The sequence below is a fragment of the Sminthopsis crassicaudata genome, chromosome 1, assembly GCF_048593235.1.
Source record: "Sminthopsis crassicaudata isolate SCR6 chromosome 1, ASM4859323v1, whole genome shotgun sequence".
Classification (NCBI taxonomy): domain Eukaryota; kingdom Metazoa; phylum Chordata; class Mammalia; order Dasyuromorphia; family Dasyuridae; genus Sminthopsis; species Sminthopsis crassicaudata.
In genome coordinates this window covers 33,578,315-33,596,246 of record NC_133617.1, presented here as the reverse complement: position 1 = coordinate 33,596,246, position 17,932 = coordinate 33,578,315, and the positions used below count along the sequence as shown (strand labels likewise).

At 38.0% G+C, this 17,932-nt stretch overlaps 1 long non-coding RNA gene across 1 annotated transcript; it reads right to left on the bottom strand.

Moving 5' to 3' along the window:
• Window positions 1–14,711: 14,711 nt before the first annotated feature.
• LOC141560463 (uncharacterized) lies at window positions 14,712–17,889 on the bottom strand. The gene is made up of 2 exons (XR_012487719.1): window positions 17,228–17,889; window positions 14,712–16,915 (listed from the first exon to the last, which is right to left on the bottom strand). It is a non-coding gene; the product is annotated as an uncharacterized LOC141560463 (long non-coding RNA).
• Window positions 17,890–17,932: the final 43 nt, after the last annotated feature.

The following is a 17,932-nucleotide window of genomic DNA, read 5'->3' as shown; positions in this document are numbered from 1 at the left end:
ATTTTAAAAATAGTATTTTATTTTTCCAAATACATGCAAACATAGCTTTGAACATTCACCTTTGCAAAACCTTGTGTTCTACAATGTTCTCCCACCTTTCCCCCCTCTTCCCTCCCCAAGACAGCAAGCAATCCAATATAGATTAAACATGTGCAATTCTTCTAAACATATTTCCATATTCATCATGCTGCACACACACATACACACATAAAAAAAAATCAGGTCAGAAGGGAAAAAACATGAGAAAGGGAAAAAAAACCAAGCAAACAACAACTGGAAAAAGGTGAAAATACTGTGCTTTTATTCCTCTTCAGACTTCACAGTGCTCTCTCTGGATGTGGATGTCACTTTCCATCACAAATGTATTGGAACTGCCTTATTGTGGAAAAGAGTGAAGTCCATCACAGTTGATTATCACATAAACTTCTTGTTATTCTGTACAATGATCTCCTGGTTCTGTTCATTTAACTTATTATCAGTTCCTGTCAGTCTCTCCAGGCCTTTCTGAAATCATCCTGCTGGTCATTTCTTACAGAACAATAATATTCCATAACATTCATAAACCATAACTTATTCAGCCGTTCTCCCACTGATAGGCATTCACTCAGTTTCCAGTTCCTTGTTACTACAAAAAGGGCTGCCACAAACCTGTTTGTACTATAGGTCCTCTTCCCTTTTTCCATGGTCTCTCTGGGACACAAGACCAGTGGAAACACTGCTGGATCAAAACATATGCAGTTTGATAGTCTTTTGCGCATAGTGCCAAATTGCTCTCCAGAATGGTTGGATCAGTTCACAACTCGACCAGCAATGCATTAGTATCCCAGTTTTCCCATATCCCCTCCTGAAAAGACAATTTTCAGACAAAGAAATAAAAAACATTTCTAGACATTTGAAAAAATGCTCTAAATCACTATTGATCAGAGAAATGCAAATTAAGACAACTCTGAGGTACCCCTACATACCTGTCAGATTAGCTAAAATGACAGGAAAAGAGAAGGACAAATGTTGGACACAGATCAAAAAAATATTAAGTACAAGGAAAGGGATGGGACCAGGGATAAGCCCACTCTACCACTGTAGGTTGGCACTTTAGCTTTGACCTATTACCTTAATGAGATTTTTGCCCAAAGACATTTAACCAGTACATGCAAAAGTCTTCCTGGGTCTGAGGTCAGCTCTCTATCCACTATGTCTTCCTACCTCAATGTCCAGAGCTAATATGGGCACACAAGGCTCTCCTCATATAGAGGTACCTTTAAGGGTTCTTTGGAGGATATCTTGGTTGTCTAACATGGAGTCCTCCATCTATGATCACATGGGTGGCGATAACCTGCTTTGATGGGCTGGCTGCCTTTCCCTTTAAAAATGATTAATTGGAGCCCCTTGATTTATAATTTTTCTATCACGCCTTTTGGGCTGCTCTTATTTGCTACTTCCAGAGACTGATGGTCCCAGTTCTCTCAGATCATGGACCCCATAAACTGAACCAGTGAGAGAGGAAGGAGTCCTTTCCATGCTTGTCTGTTTTTACACAGTTTCTGAGAAATGGGTATGGAGGTATTTGTTTCTGTTCTACACAGTTTGTCCTCAGTTTTAGATGCCAGGGGTGATTCTCAGGGCATCTGGAAATCAAATCATGGTGATCCTGGAGACAGACTTGTAGGTGGGGAGCGACAGCCGGCCAACCTGGCGTGGATACCCTGGAAAGCCAGCGACATGATCCCAAGGAGGATTTAGAAAGACTTGGAAATGGGGCTGTGCGCTATGGGAACCGTGCTAAGCTTTGAACTTAATCCCCGTCATCCTCCCTACAGACTCAGGTGGTACCCGGGGAGAGAGGATTATGGCCCTCACGTGTTGAGGGATAAGTCTGTGCATTTGTGATTTTACCTTTTGAAGTAAATGTAATGCTTCTATCAGTGGTTAAATGGAACTGGAAAGCTGGGGACGCCCTCTGCAATTGAAGGGATGCCATCAGTGGGAATGGGAGCCATTTGCAGGGAGCTTAGATACTCCAAACCTCCTGAAGGGTACTAGAGAACCCTGGATATGTGATGAAATATAACATTTGGCCTTCAGGCATTGGGAGCCAGGGTAGTGTTTGTTATATTTCAAATATATATATATATATGTGTATATATATACACATATATATGTAATATACATAAATATATACATAAATTCAAAATATAGTGAAATATAATACAACATAATTTATAGCAGTAGAAAGTATTAGTGACTAGGAGTGCCAGAAACAGATAATAAGAGGTGACTCCTGAATATACTTTGGGGGAAGCTAGAAATAGTGATCAAAGATTAGAGCTGAAAGACCATCCGATCCCTCTTTTTACAGACGAGGTAACTGAGGTACTGACAGGTGTCTTGCTTAGGATCATTTAGTTAGTATTTGAGGTAGCAAAAGTCAGACCCACTTCTTCCTGATTTCCAAATCTAAAATTCTGTGACATAGGTTGAAGAAAGTTTAAGTAGACTTTAAGTAGTTTAAGTTGAAGAAGGTTCAAGTATTTACTATAACTCCTGGATGGGGTTATGGTTATAAAGAAGTACATTCTAGGTGTGAGGTACAACCCATGTGGAACAGCGAGGTGACCCAGGGTATAGACCACCAGGTGTAGAGTCAGGAAACCCCTTTTTGTGAGTTCAAATCCACCCCCAGACACTTGTTAGCTGTGTGAACCCAAGCAAGTCACTCAAGGAAATGGCAAACCACTCCGTATCTTTGCCAAAATCACCCCCAAAAAGGGTCACTACGAGTTGGACAAAACTGGAATGCCTCAACAACAATACAAACAGTTCATGAAGGTATAGACTGGAGATAAGATGCTACACTTGGGGAATATCTAGTGGGCTAATTTATCTGGAATGAAGCGTGGGTGAAAATACTGATAAATAGTTTCCTATACATTTTTTTTCCTAGAAAGAAGCTACTTCATTCCAAAATGCCTTCTAAGATTTTACCCTTTGAGGACCTTAATAAAAATAAAAATTAGATTTTCCACACAATTCCTAGCATTGTGGAACTGGAAACTCATTAGGCAGGCTAAAACAATGCCTTCTTTGAAGGGAAAAGCTGGCCCGCACGTTGTTCTGGGCTTGGAAGAGTCTAATCTTAGTTAAACCACAAATATCACATACTGAAAAAGATGGGGAAAACCAGACAGATCCACCTAAGGGGGAAGAAAAAGAGAAAGCTGATTTCTCTGATAGTCTGCCCCAACATTCAACCCGCCTACCCCATCAGTTTTTCCTCTTTCTCCACAAGAATCCTAAAGAGCCAAAGTCTTGGGGGAGCCGAAAACAAGATATTTTTGTGGTTTGGTTGACATGCCAAAGGAAGTGGTATGTGGCAGACAGGTTGGTAGAAGAAACCAGGTTTGGGGAACAGCTAGATCAAAACTGAATCCTGTACCCTCCCTACGCCTAAGAGTTTCACAGTCAAAACCCCAGCTTTCGAAGATTTCTTCACCTTTCTATGTCACACTTTCTCTGTGAAAAGCAAGAATTTTCACAATGGTGGGAGTTGATTATAATTTTGCATAAGGAAAGTTTTTTCAAAATTATTAACTACTTTTTTTTGGTACTTCTGAGATCCTGAAGGCAACTAACTAGAATGGGAAACTACTTGGGATCCTGGCCTGAAGTTACCCTTTTCATCCATGACTATTCCTGCTTTTCACCAAACCCATTTTATTTTATGTTGGTTTTTTTTTTACTTAATAATATATATATTTTTTCCAATTACATATAAAGATAGTGTTCAACATTCGTTTTTGTATGATTTTGTGTTCCATTTTTTTCTCTCTGTCTCTTCTTCCCCTTCCCCAAGACAACAAGCAATCTGATATAGATTATATTTGTATAATCATTTTAATCACATTTCCATATTTGTCATGTTGTGGAAGAAAAAATCTGAACAAAAGTGAAAAACCACAAGAAAGAAAAAACTAAAAAAAGTGAAAATAGCATGCTTCAAGCTACATTTAGTCTCCATAGTTCTTTAGATGTAGATGGCATTTTCCATCCCAACTCTATTGGAATTATCTTTGATCACTGTATCACTGAGAAGAGCTAAGTCTATCATAGTTGATCATTACACAATCAAACCCATATTCTTAACTGAGATTTTTATGACGTCTAAGAAAGGCAATGGGGAATAGTGGATAGACAGCTGACCTCTGAATCAGGAAGACTTAATTTAAATCTTGCCCTAACAAGTTCAAGTCACTTAATTTCTCATTGCACCATACAACAACTCTCTCTCTCTCTCTCTCTCTCTCTCTCTCTCTCTCTCTCTCTCTCTCTCTCTCTCTCTCTCTTATTCTTTTTCTCTCTTCCTCCATTTTTCTCTCCTTTCTCCTCTCCTCTCCTGTCCTTTCTTCTTCTTCTTCTTCTTCTTCTTCTTCTTCTTCTTCTTCTTCTTCTTCTTCTTCTTCTTCTTCTTCTTCTTCTTCTTCTTCTTCTTCTTCTTCTTCTTCTTCTTCTTCTTCTTCTTCTTCTTTTCTCTCTCTCTCTGTCTCTCTCTGTCTCTCTGTCTCTCTGTCTCTCTCTCTCTCTCTCTCTCTCTCTCTCTCTCTCTCTCTCTCTGCCTTCCCCTCCCCTTTATCTCTGTCTCTCTGTCTCTCTCTTTTTGGTGAGATAGTTGGGGTACCTAGAGTCACAAAAGCTGGTACATGTGAAATATCTGAGGCTGGATTTAAACTCAGGTCCTTCTTACATTTCTAAGTCATATTGACAATGCTAAGTCACAAAGGAGGTGCCTTCTGGCCTCAGAAGGAAGAACTTTCTCCTATGGGAATACTGTAAACCAATGAAATGAGAGGTCTAGAATATGGAAATATGTTTAGAAGAATTGTACATGTTTAACCTACATGGGATTGCTTGCTGTCTTGGGGAGGAAGGAAGAGGAGAAAGAGGAAGAAAAATTTGGAACACAGGGTTTTGCAAAGATGAATATTGAAAATTATCATAGCATGTATTTGGAAAAATAAAATATTATTAATTTAAAAAAAGAAACAAGAGAAAACAAAGAAACAAGAAATTCTTATGAATTTAAGAGGAGAAATTAATTGAATTGTCTTCTTTGAATATTTAAGTACAATTAGACCTTTAATTGACCCATTTAAAAGAGGCTAATGTGAATGCACAAGGAACTCACCGACTTAATAAAACAACAACAACCCAGAAACTTGTGAAAGCAAGAAGAAACAGAAGCTTGAAATGGACCTATAAGAATCTATCTATCTATCTATCTATCTATCTATCTATCTATCTATCTATCTATCTAAATGGACCTAGAAGAAAAGCTCATGAGGAACTGAAGCTGGTACAGAAAGTTAAGGAAAATGAGTAAGATTTTTAAATTATATTGATAAAAATGAGGAGACTCAATAATCAGGCTGGACCACAGGTCAGGAAAGATGGAATAGTGATGACTAAATATGGGGAGAAAAGTGAGCTGCCTAGCTCTTATAGTCTTTCCATTTCTTTTGTAGAAAAAAATGATCTTTGGACTGGAAAGGACAGAACAAAGATGGCTAAAACTGAAAATGCATACCTGAGATGAGTAGGGAGATAACAAAAGAACATACCTATTCCTCTTCCCTCCCAACCTCCCCCAGGCTTCAGGTCAGTGAAGTCAGACAAATTTCATCTTAGGGTACTGAAAGAACTTGCAATTATGACTAATGAATCCCTCCCCATTAGGGATCTCTGAAAAATGGAGACTGGGAGAGAGGCCACAGGGTTAGAAATGTTTTTTAAAAGAAATGAGAGTAAAGTCATGTAAAAATATAGTTTAAAAATCACAAAAAAATAAAGAAAATGAAAAATACTCTTCTTTAATCTACATTAAGACTCCATCAGGTACAGCTAGACCTGATCTAGAACTATATTATAAAGCAACAGTCACCAAAACCATTTGGTATTGGCTAAGAAATAGACTAGTTGATCAGTGGCATAGGTTAAGTTCACAGGGCAAGATAGTGAATAAAAATAGCAATCTAGTGTTTGACAAACCCAAAGATTCCAAATTTTGGGATAAGAATTCATTATTTGACAAAAACTTCTGGGAAAACTGGAAATAAGTATGGCAGAAACTAGGCATGGACCCACATTTAACACCACATACTAAGATAAGATCAAAATGGGTCCAAGATTTAGGCATAAAGAACGAAATCATAAATAAATTGGAGGAACATGGGATGGTTTACCTCTCAGACGTGTGGAGGAGGAAGGAGTTTGTGTCCAAGGGAGAACTAGAGAGCATTATTGATCACAAAATAGAACATTTTGATTACACCAAATTAAAAAGTTTCTGCACAAACAAAACTAATGCAAACAAGATTAGAAGGGAAGTAACAAATTGGGAAAACATTTTTACAGTTAAAGGTTCTGATAAAGGCCTCATCTCCAAAATATACAGAGAATTGACTTTAATTTATAACAAATCAAGCCATTCTCCAATTGATAAATGGTCAAAGGATATGAACAGATAATTTTCAGATGATGAAATTAAAACTATTTCCACTCATATGAAAGAGTGTTCCAAATCACTATTGATCAGAGAAATGCAAATTAAGACAACTCTGAGATATCATTACACACCTGTCAGATTGGCTAAGATGACAGGAACAAATAACGATGAATGTTGGAGGGGCTGTGGGAAAACTGGGACACTGATGCATTGTTGGTGGAGTTGTGAAAGAATCCAACCATTCTGGAGAGCAATCTGGAATTATGCCCAAAAAGTTATCAAAATGTGCATACCCTTTGACCCAGCCATACTACTACTGGGCTTATATCCCAAGGAAATACTAAAGAAGGGAAAGGGACCTGTATGTGCCAAAATGTTTGTGGCAGCCCTTTTCATAGTGGCTAGAAGCTGGAAGATGAATGGATGGATGCCCATCAATTGGAGAATGGTTGGGTAAATTATGGTATATGAATGTTATAGAGTATTATTGTTCTGTAAGAAATAACCAACAGGAGGAATACAGAGAGGCTTGGAGAGACTTACATCAACTGATGCTAAGTGAAACGAGCAGAACCAGAAGATCATTATACACTTCAACAATGATACTGTACGAGGATGTATGCTGATGGAAGTGGATATCTTCAACATAGAGAAGAGCTAATCCAATTCCAATTGATTAATGATGGACAGAATCAGCTACATCCAGAAAAGGAACACTGGGAAATGAGTGTAAACTGTTATTTTTAGCTTCTGAATCCAATTCTTCCTGTGCAACAAGAAATTCAGTTCTACACACATATATTGTATCTAGAATATACTGTAATATATTTAACATGTATAAGACTGCCTGCCATCTGGGGGAGGGGGTTGGGGGAGGAAGGGAAAAAATCTGAATAGAAGTGCGTGCAAGGGATAATGTTGTAAAAAATTACCCATGCATATGTACTGTCAAAAAAAAAGTTATAATTATAAAATAAAATAAAAATTAAATTAAAAAAAAAAAGACTCCATCAGTTCTTTCTCTGGAGGTGGATAGCATTATTCATCATGAGTCCTTTGGGATTGTATTAGATCTTTGAATTGCTTAGTTGGATTGCTAAATCATTCCCAGTTGATCATCTTACAATATTTGTGCTACTGTGCACATTCTTCTCCTGATTCTGCTGACTTCACTTTGCATCAGTCCATATATATCTTTCTAAGTTTTTCTGAAACTATCCCATTTGTAATTTTTTCCCCTCATGATCATACCAATGTAATATTTATTCCTATTCTGTGTCTGGAATGATGATGATGATGATACCAGAAGTGATAGCAACTGTGCAACATATCATGGCAATCTGAAAAAATTTAACTTTTTTTCCTTCCTTCCTTTTTTTTTATTAAAGCTTTTTATTTTCAAAATATGCACGGATAATTTTTTTCAATATTGACCCTTACATAGAGCCTTGTGTTTCAGATTTTCTCCTCCTTCCCCTCACTCCCTCCCCAGATGGCAAGCAATTCAATATGTTATACATGTTAAAATATATATTAAATCCAATATGTATAAACATAAAAATTAACTTTAAAAATCCTTTTAATCTCATTTCTTTTTTAAATAGTATTTCATTTTTCCAAATATATGCAAAAATAGTTTTCAACATTCACCTTTGCTAAAAACTCTGTGTGCCAAATTTTCCCCTTTTCTCCTCCTCCTCAAGCCCTCCAATATAGCTTAAACTTGTGCAATTCTTCTAAACATATTTCTATATTTATCATGCTGCACAAGAAAAATCTGATCAAAAGGGGAAAAAACATGAGAAAGAAAAAAAAAACAAACAAACGAATAAACAATAACAACAAAAGGTGAAAATACTATACTTTGATCCACATTCCATTTCTCAGGATTCGGATGTCATTTCTCATAACACAATAGTATCACATTGTAATCATATTTGTTCAACCATTCCCCAAGCGATGGGTATCCCCTCAATTTCCAATTCTTTGCCACTGTAAAAAGAACTGCTATAAATATTTTTGTACTAATATGTTTTCTTCCTTTTTTCTTTTAATTTCTTTGAAATACAGAATTTGTAGTGGTTTTGCTGGGACAAGTTTATGCACAATTTTATAGACCTTTGGGCAGAGTTCCAAATTGCTCTTCAGAACAGTTGGATTGGTTCATAATTTCACCAACAGTATTAATGCAATTTCATGAGCAAAATCCTTAGTTCCATTTTGAGAACTTGTTACCAAAAGCTCGTTACCAAGAACTATATGGCAGTTTTCAAACATTTTGACCACATTCTTCTCACAGCTAAATTCATAATCTAACAGCATTCAGATTAAAAGAGAACTACCATTAGATTAAAGGAGAAGCTGATTTTCTCAGAGATATGCAACTATCACAGAACATTCTTCCAGATTAAGTTTTACTTGCTTTTAAGTTGTTTTCTGATCAAAAACTTCCCTCTTTTCTTGGACTGTTTCTTTGTAACTTTCACCAAGCCTTAATTCACTAAAACATTTCAGTATTCATAAAAAACACTCAAACCACAATTTGGAAGTTTACAATAAAGATGTTACAGTTTAGTCACAAATTTTAGTCTCTATTTCATAATGCTATAAATGCCTACAGATTGGAGACAAGTATTCCTTTTTTTCTTCTCTGAGTCTCTTCTCTGTCTTTCCAGTTTGACTGGAGTTTTATTGGCAGAGAGAAAGACTTAACCTTTTTTGAAAATTTTGAAAGTTCCCATTGGAACAAAAGGTTTGGAAACTGTCAATGCTGTAAATTACCCATTAATATATCTGGTAAATAAAAACTATAATTTAAAAACATAACGAAAGTTCCTCAGAAAAATATACTCTTTTTCCCTTTGGCTGATCTGACTACAGAAATTAGCTGCATTCACAAAGACACAGAAGACAGACAATAATGATTAGACACACCAGATATACTTGCTGACAAAGTTTTTCCTTTCTCCCACTGAAAATTTAATCAAAAGTCAGTGCACACAATTTTCTAAAAGCTGTCTCAAGACCATTAACAAATAAGAATGGATTCTTTAATAAATGGAGGGCATGATTCTTTAGGCAGGACATCCTGAAAAAGCAATAGCTTATTTGTAGAGGTGAAGTTGCTCAGTGACCAATCTCAATTTCTTTAATATACAATAATCAAAAATGCTGAATTTAAGTCAGAATAATTTATCAGCAGCAGCTTTTTCAGTTTTAGAACAAATTTTGTGAAATTGAACAAATAGCAGGATTTTTTTTTTTAATTTTTGGTCATTTCTCTTTATCTGGGAGTGGCCTCTGATTTCATGATATGAGAAATGTCTCCACATGGGTTCACTCTGTTATGCTATCATCAGATCTCATTATTACCACAAGTGGTTTTATTTATATCCCTTGACTTTATTCCCTTAAAGGACCTTAATATGGAGGTTTGCTTTCACTTGGAAGAATTTGAAATCAAGGTTGAAGGGGAAGTTTGACCTCTGAGACAATCCTACATGGGGGAGCCCCTCAAAGCAACCTAGAGAGTTCTTCTAAAAGGCTATCTCAGGAGCCAGGGTCCCCCCCTCTTGACATCTTGGTTGGCTTGCCAGTTGTTGAGAATGAAATTAATATGGACTAAGGCAATTAAAGCAGAGCATATTAATGATTTTTTAGTAAGGCAAACAATTGCCACTCGGGTCCAAGACCTTCTCAGTAGGTACAAGGCTACCATATGGCAGTTAATAAAGCTTTCTAATAGTCAATAAATGAGGAAACAATCAACTTACATAATCTTAAATAAAACAGACTTTTTTTTCTGTTTGGCCAGAGTTCTGTAAACCTTGTGGTTATTACAGAAATATCCTGGTACATTCTGTGGTTATTAAAAGAATATTAGCTCTCTTGGTATTGGCAAAAAATTGGAAATCGAGGGTATGTGCATTAATTGGAGAATCACTGAACAAGTTTTTATATATAATTGTGATGGAATACCATTGTGTTACAAGAAATGATGGGCAGGAAGCTTTCAGAAAAACTTAGAAATACTTATATAGACTGATACAAAGTGAAATGAACAGAACCAGAAGAGGGTAAACAGTGATGGCAATATTGTATGATGTTCAGTGGTGAATTACTTCACTATTTTCTTTAAAAAAATTGTTATTTTCAAAATATATACAATTTCACCTTTTACCTTTGTGAAACCTTATGTTCCAACTTTTTCTCCCACTCTCTTCCCTAGACAGCAAGAAATCCAATATATGTTAAACATGTGCAATTTTTCTATAAGTATTTCCACAATTATCATTCTGCACAAGAAAAATCAGATTAAAAGGGGGAAAAATGAGAAAGAAAAACATAAGCAAGCAAATAACAATAATGAACATAGGTGTAAATACTATGTTGTGATCCACATTCAGTTCCCATAGTCCTCTCTGGATGTAGATGCCTCCTCTCTCCATCGCAAGTCTATTGGAATTGGACTGACTTACCTCATTGTTGAAAAGAGCCACGTTCATCAAAGTTGATCAACACATAATCTTCTTGTTGCTGTGCACCATGTTCTCTTGGTTCTATTCACTTCACTTAGCATCAGTTTATATATGACATAGTTCTTTTCTTTTTTTCTTTTTTTATTATTTCAATAGTTTTTATTTACCAGATATATGCATGGGTAATTTTACAACATTGACAATTGCCAAACCTTTTGTTCTAATTTTTCCCCTCCTTCCTCTCCCCCCCAGATGGCAGGTTGACCAATACATCTTATATATGTTAAAGTATAACTTAAATACAATATATGACATAGTTGTTTTCAACAATATAATGGTACAAGACAATTCCAAATGGCTTAGGGTGAAAAAATGCTATCCACTTCCAGAGAAAGAAGTAATGGAGTATGAATTCAGATTTTACTTTATTTTTATTGTGTTAATTTTTTTTGGTCTCTTGTTTTCTTTTACAATATGACTAATTTGGAAATATTTTTTTGCATGACTCCATGTAAATCTAAGTCAAATTACTTGCCTTCTCAATGTGTGGCACAAAGGGGGAGAGTAACAAAAAATACAAAAAATAAATGTTGAAAATTATTTTTATATATGATTAGGAAAAAATATTTTTAAAAGAATATCCTAGTACTTTCTGTGGTCGTTACAAGAATTAACCACTAGATAAAACAGAACATTTTGTGCTTAGTACCCACTCCCCAATTTCCTAGAATCTCTTTCCCACAATCATTCAATTTACAGCAAAGCAGCACCTAGTTCACAAGATGGAGACAATCACAAAATTGAAAGAACCAAACAAAATGAAATTATTTTGGATTTTACAAAACTCAAAGGAGAAGAGGATCTTATCTTACTGAAAGTGAAAATCAGAGACTTGCTGAAGAGTTAGCATCCCCTACATATCTGTAGCTTCTCTCTCCACACATGTTTCTGCTCAAGAGTCTCTGGGATATACATATTTCTTTTCCACAAACTCCATTAAGCAAACATGCAACATCCTGCTTACATTCTATTTGTCAATCTGTAGTTCTGTCTCTTTCCATATACCTAACTGCAAGTCAAATGCCCCAGGCTTGGTTGTAATATTACTAACAACTTCTCTAGTGGACATCTAGAAAAAAGGAGCAGTGACCACAAAGAGCCAGTACTGCATCATCTAGAAAGTCACACCAGACTTAACCTCAGCTTTTTTATTGACAGTGAACAAGTAACTAAAGATCCTAATTTTTTACAACTTTCTTTTGCTTTTACGTATTTTAAGTTCAAAGCATAGCTTTTAAAGCTGTCTAATTTGTGCTCTTTCTGGTAATTCCTCCTGTTAACAGACCAAAAACATGAAGGAATTCCATGGATACAATTAATTACCTAGATTTTGGCAAAACATTTGGCCAAATCACTTCAAGTTTTTATTATGTAGTAATAGTATTTTATTTTCCCCAGTTACATGTAAAAACATTTTAAACATGTTTTTAAAACTTTGAGTTCCAGATTCTCTCCCTTCCTACCTCCCTCTCCTCCTACCCAGCTGTTGAGAAGGCACATGTGAAATCATGTAAAATATCCATATTTTATTTATAAATAAGAGAAAGAAACACAGGCTAGACAACAGTACGGTGGGTTGGATTTGAAGATGATTGAATAATTAGACACAAAGAACAGTCATTTGATCATCCAAAGTTAAGTTGCTTATTCTGATGGTATTTAAGAAGATCAACCAATGATGGATAGAAGGTAAGTCAAATTCACCAGACACAAAGCTAGGAGAGATTGCTGGGAGAAGATGGATAATTTAACCATGGATATCCATATGCTGGGTGAAAGAGTCAGTTCAAGGAGATCTGACCTGACAGGCTAGCTTATAGTTTCTCATCCAAATAGAGGAACTTGAATGGATAAAGCATCTATTAAGTGCTTACTTGGTACCAACACTGTTCTAATAATGCTTGAGGTTATAAAACAGTCAACTTCACAAGTACAAGATGAGGAAGGTGTAAATAAAATAAAATAAAAAATAAATAAAACTAATGCTCTCTTGAGCTGACTTGGGAGACTGATAGAGCTAGGGACTACTATGTGTACTCTCTCCTGATCACTTTGTATTTTGAGTGTTGAATTCAGTTCTATTGTCACATTTCAGGAAGAATGCTGATAAGGTGGGAAATACCCAGAGTAGGGCAACTTGGGGGGTGGAGAGCAGTAAAGGGTCTCACAATTATCTCAATGTGTGGCACAAAGAGGGAGAGTAACAAAAAATACAAAAAAATAAATGTTGAAAATTATTTTTATATATGATTAGGAAAAATATTTTTAAAAGGATATCCTAGTACTTTCTGTGGTCGTTACAAGAATTAACCACTAGATAAACAGAACATTTTGTGCTTAGTACCCACTCCCCAATTTCCTAGAATCTCTTTCCCACAATCATTTAATTTACAGCAAAGCAGGCTGTAGAAGGCTCCTTACATAAAAGAGGGATTAGATTCAGAGAACTGTTGGGTCTTTTAAGTGCATTTTTTTCCAATTATATATAACAGTCTTTAACTTTTTTAAAATTTTGAGTTCTGAATTCTCTCTCTCTCTTCAACCTGCTCCTTAAGAAGATAAGCAATTTCACATAGATTATACGTAAGCAGTCACGCAAAATGGATTTCCATATTTGTTATATTGCCAAAAAAAAAAAAAAAAGACAAAAAAAAACTTAAGAAAAATAAAGTTTTTTTAAAAGTCTGCTTTGATACACAATCAGATTCCATGGAGAACTTGTTTTTTTCTTGGCCCCAGAGAGGACTAGGAATAATGGGGGAGTAGTGGAGAGGCGGATTTAGGATAGAGGTTGGGAGAAATTTTCTAACAAAGAGCTATACCCAAAAGGAACAGGTTAACTGGGGAGGTGATGGGAAGTCAGTGTTACCTGGAACATTGCACTAAGGGTGGATGGAGTAGAGGTCTATCCTGAGAAGTAAGTCTTGTTCAGGTTTCAGTTGGATAAGATAGACTCTGAAGTTCTGGAATATCCTTCTTCATTCATCCACAACCACTTCTGTTCCTACAGAAACCCCAAGCCTACTTAGAGCCTTGGAAATGGAAGAGTCTTGGCCAAAGTGGGAATTTATTTTGCTTGACTATGTATATTTATTAGAAAGCCTGTGGTTCTTCCCCCACCCTCAGCTTTTTATTTTCCATAAAGGGAAGGGGTGGGAGGGAAAGGAGGGGAATAAGAATAAGGAAGTGAAAAGAGAAGAGACATCTTTGTTGTTGTTAATGGAGCAAAAAGAAACAGGAGGAATTACCACAAAGAGGCACAAACCAGACAGCTTCAAAAACTACACTTTGAACTTACTCAAAATAAAGTTGTACAGAATTAGGGTCTCTAATTACTTGTACAATTTTCTTATTTTGGTCCTGCTATGCTTAAGTAAATGTTCATTTTAATTCATGTTTGTAAGGTTCAGAATAAAAATTAATAATGATATTTTAAAAAGAGAAAACATATTGATTGCATTTTATTTTCTTTCTCATTTTTTCTTTTTGATTTGATTTTTCTTGTGCAGCAAGATAATTGTATAAATATGTAAACATATATTGGATTTAACATATATTCTTATCATATTTAACATAATGGATTATCTGCCCTCTAGGGAAGAGGATTTGGGGAAGGAGGGGAAAATTTGGGGTGCAAAGTTTTACAAGGATCAATGTTAAAAAATTATCCATATATATATTTTGAAAATAAAAAGCTTTAATTAAAACAAGGAGAGTAGGAGTAACAAAGATAAATGAATGACTTATTTTATCAAAGAGGAGCCTTGAATGAAGATAAAAATAAAGAAGTTCAGGTACCTTCTACCAGGATCTCCCATCAGGGTCCTTTCTGATTTCCAACCCCCCCCCCCTCCTGCTGAAGAAGTTAGGCTCTTTGGATTCACAAATCCTGGTCAAAAAGCACCCTTTTGAATTCCAATGATATCGGGCTTTCCCTGCCCCCCACTATCTGCTCAGGTTTCCCAACCCCCACAAACAGCTTCTTCCTTATCTAAGGACTCATAGAATTCTATTCAATGCTAACCCTGGCCCAAACCAGCCAGGAGCCTGGGACTCCACTCACCTTCAAGGTTATAAAAAGGAAACTCTGGGGCCCAGACTCTTTACAGGAGCCCCCAAACATGGTATCCTTCCAGCCATGTAAGGGTTCTTGTCTGCCCGGGGACCAGCTCTGGCCCTGGAGAATTTCTACCTTTACCCTTACTTCCAAACCCCAAATAAACCTTTTTTTTTCTTTTATCAATCTAGGTTTTCGGGCCTGTAAATTCGTTTACAGGGGACCCTGCCCTGTGCCAAACCAAAAGGGGTTCCCCCCTTCCCTAACTCTCATCAGGAAGGCATGTCTTAATGCAAAAAACTTCATGATAACTAAAGAATAAGCAATCATAAAAGCTCAAAAAAAAAAAAAAAAAAAAAAGCCTGGCTGCTGTCCTAATGCTAATGAAAATGTACCCTTGGTTACTTGGGAGGTAAAAAGACTCTGACTTAGTCCCTCCACTCCTACTGGGCAGGGAAGGAACTCAGATTACAGATTCTGATAATAAATAGCTTACATTTATATAATTCTTTTATATATATTTGATCCTTATAATAACCTGCAAAAGTAGGTGCTATTGCTATCCCCATTTTACAGATGAGGAAACCGAAGGGTCTTGCAGTTAGTAAAATACCCGAGCATTTATGATGCTATTTCTCACAGATATTTAGCTGGCTGTTTCCTGTTAATATTACCCCCACTCGGCTAAAACCTTGATTTATGGAAATGATAGAATTCAGGGAAGATTTTTTGACATCTCTCGGATGAGATTTACTGATTTAGTTATGCTGATTCTGTAGGCATGTAAACCGCCCTTCTCCATCAGCCCGTTTTGACCCCTCTAAATGTACTTTAATGTACAATCTGACTTGGTTTACCTATATGGTCTGTTTAACTGGGTGTGTTTTCTTAGGGGATGTAAGAGATCATCACTCTGTTTAACTAAGTTTGTTCAGCTTTTATGACATTGAACACAACCACCACCGCAAGATCTTGTGACACTGAGGGAAGCATGGGATCATGAATCTCTTCTTTTTTTGCTTCTGGAGCCAAAAACTACGCATGAGATTGCAATATGTAAAAGAGTGCATTTCTCTTAATTTTCTCTATAAAAGATTGTCAGAAACTGCAATCTGGGTTTTTATGAATGCTGAACCTTCCTGTGCTGAAGCATAAAAAGCGCTAGGTTTTTACCTCTCTGCTTTCTGCCCTGTGTTAGATTTATTTGGGCAGCAGCAATCTGCCAGATGCAAGCAGAGGAGCTGCTTCTCCCCCAACATCTCCCCTCTGCCCTCAGCTGCTGGTCACTGCTCCCTTTTCAACTTTTCACTGAATCTCCACAGCAGCCCTAGCTGTCTGAGAGCTCCGCAAGGCTTACAAAGTACTTTCTTTTCCTAGGAGGCAGTGGCGCAACCATTTTACAGATGAAGAAACTGAGGTTCAGAGAAGTTACAAACTCAAATGTTGCCTGATGCCAGTTTTTGCGCCAATTCTTGGGTCTCTTTTGCAATTAACTCTGGAAGTTCATTCATTCAACAAACGCTTGTTGAGCATCTATTAGGGGAATACAAAGTAAAAGGCGGAGGAACAAAGGGTCCTACTGCAGGGCACAAAGCAGGGTGAGACGGGAGACACCCGAGGGCTCCGGGAGCATCTGAGGTGAGTAAGAGCCTTAGGAGGGGGTGGGCCTAGCCTTCGGAAGCCTTCCTGGAGGAGGTGGGGCCTCCTTGTACTGGCTTCCCGAACCACGCCGACAGGTATGGCTGCTTACGGAAAGGCCCGGCCAGCCGCGCTTCCGGTCTCCGGGACTCCTCAGACCAAAGCTCCCTCCCGGTGTGGGGCATCCTCCCCGAGGGGATGGAAGCTCCTCCAGGGGCGGAAAATTTTCTTTTTTTTTTTTCACACGCATCCTCAGGTTTGGTTTAGCCCAAAGAAAAGCGAAAATAGTGCCTCCCTTCAGGGAGTTTTCCGTCTAACAGGAAGATTTGCAGACAGCTAGATATTGTCTGGATAAGTTGGAATTTCTCAGGATTGGTACTTAATATTAAAATCCAACTTTTCCACAGAAAGTCTAGCGCTTGAGGGAGGTTTCAGCTTTCTCGGAATTTTGACTTTCTAATTTGTGAAATAAGGGGCAGGGGTCAGCTGGTGTGTGACCCCCTCCCAGCCTTAAGTCAATCATCCTTTCTTCCCTGGATGGGCAGGAACCCTTGCCGGCCTAGGAGATCATCCAAAAAAGTTCTCGTTGCCATGGCAACCATGGAGAACAAAATGGTCTCTGGGACAGAAAACACCAGCGGAGACAAGAAGAGGGATCCTGACTTAAGCCTCTCATAGCTGGGGAATCTGGCAGGTTACTTAACCCTCCCTGGGCCTATCTCCCTAGGCCTCCACGATTCCTAAGGTCTGCTTCAGCTTTAAATATATGAGCCCATGACAATGACTCTCCCTCGGATGTCACCGTGGCTCACTCGTCTTCAATATGGTGACGGTAGATTCTGCTCTCCCTCTGATCGTGCTCCTGGTCCAGTGACCCAGTGGGAGGGAATCCCGCTCTCCCTCTGACGTCACCACGGCCCTTGGGCTCCCATTCCGAGTTCCTAGTGCGGGGCGGGGGGGAGGGGGAGCGGATCCCGCACTCCGTCTGACGTCACTTCGGCCACTCCGGTGGCCCAGGGAGCTCCTGGTGGGAGAGGGAGGGACCCCTCCCCCACTCCCAACGCGATGACGTCATCTGGAGGCGGCGCCACGCCGCGGAGGAGGCGGGGCTCCTGGAGGGGGTGGGCGCGCGCCTGGGCCTGGGCGGGCTGAGGGAGCGAGGTAGGAGGACTACGGCGGGAGCGGCAGCGGCGGCTGGAACGG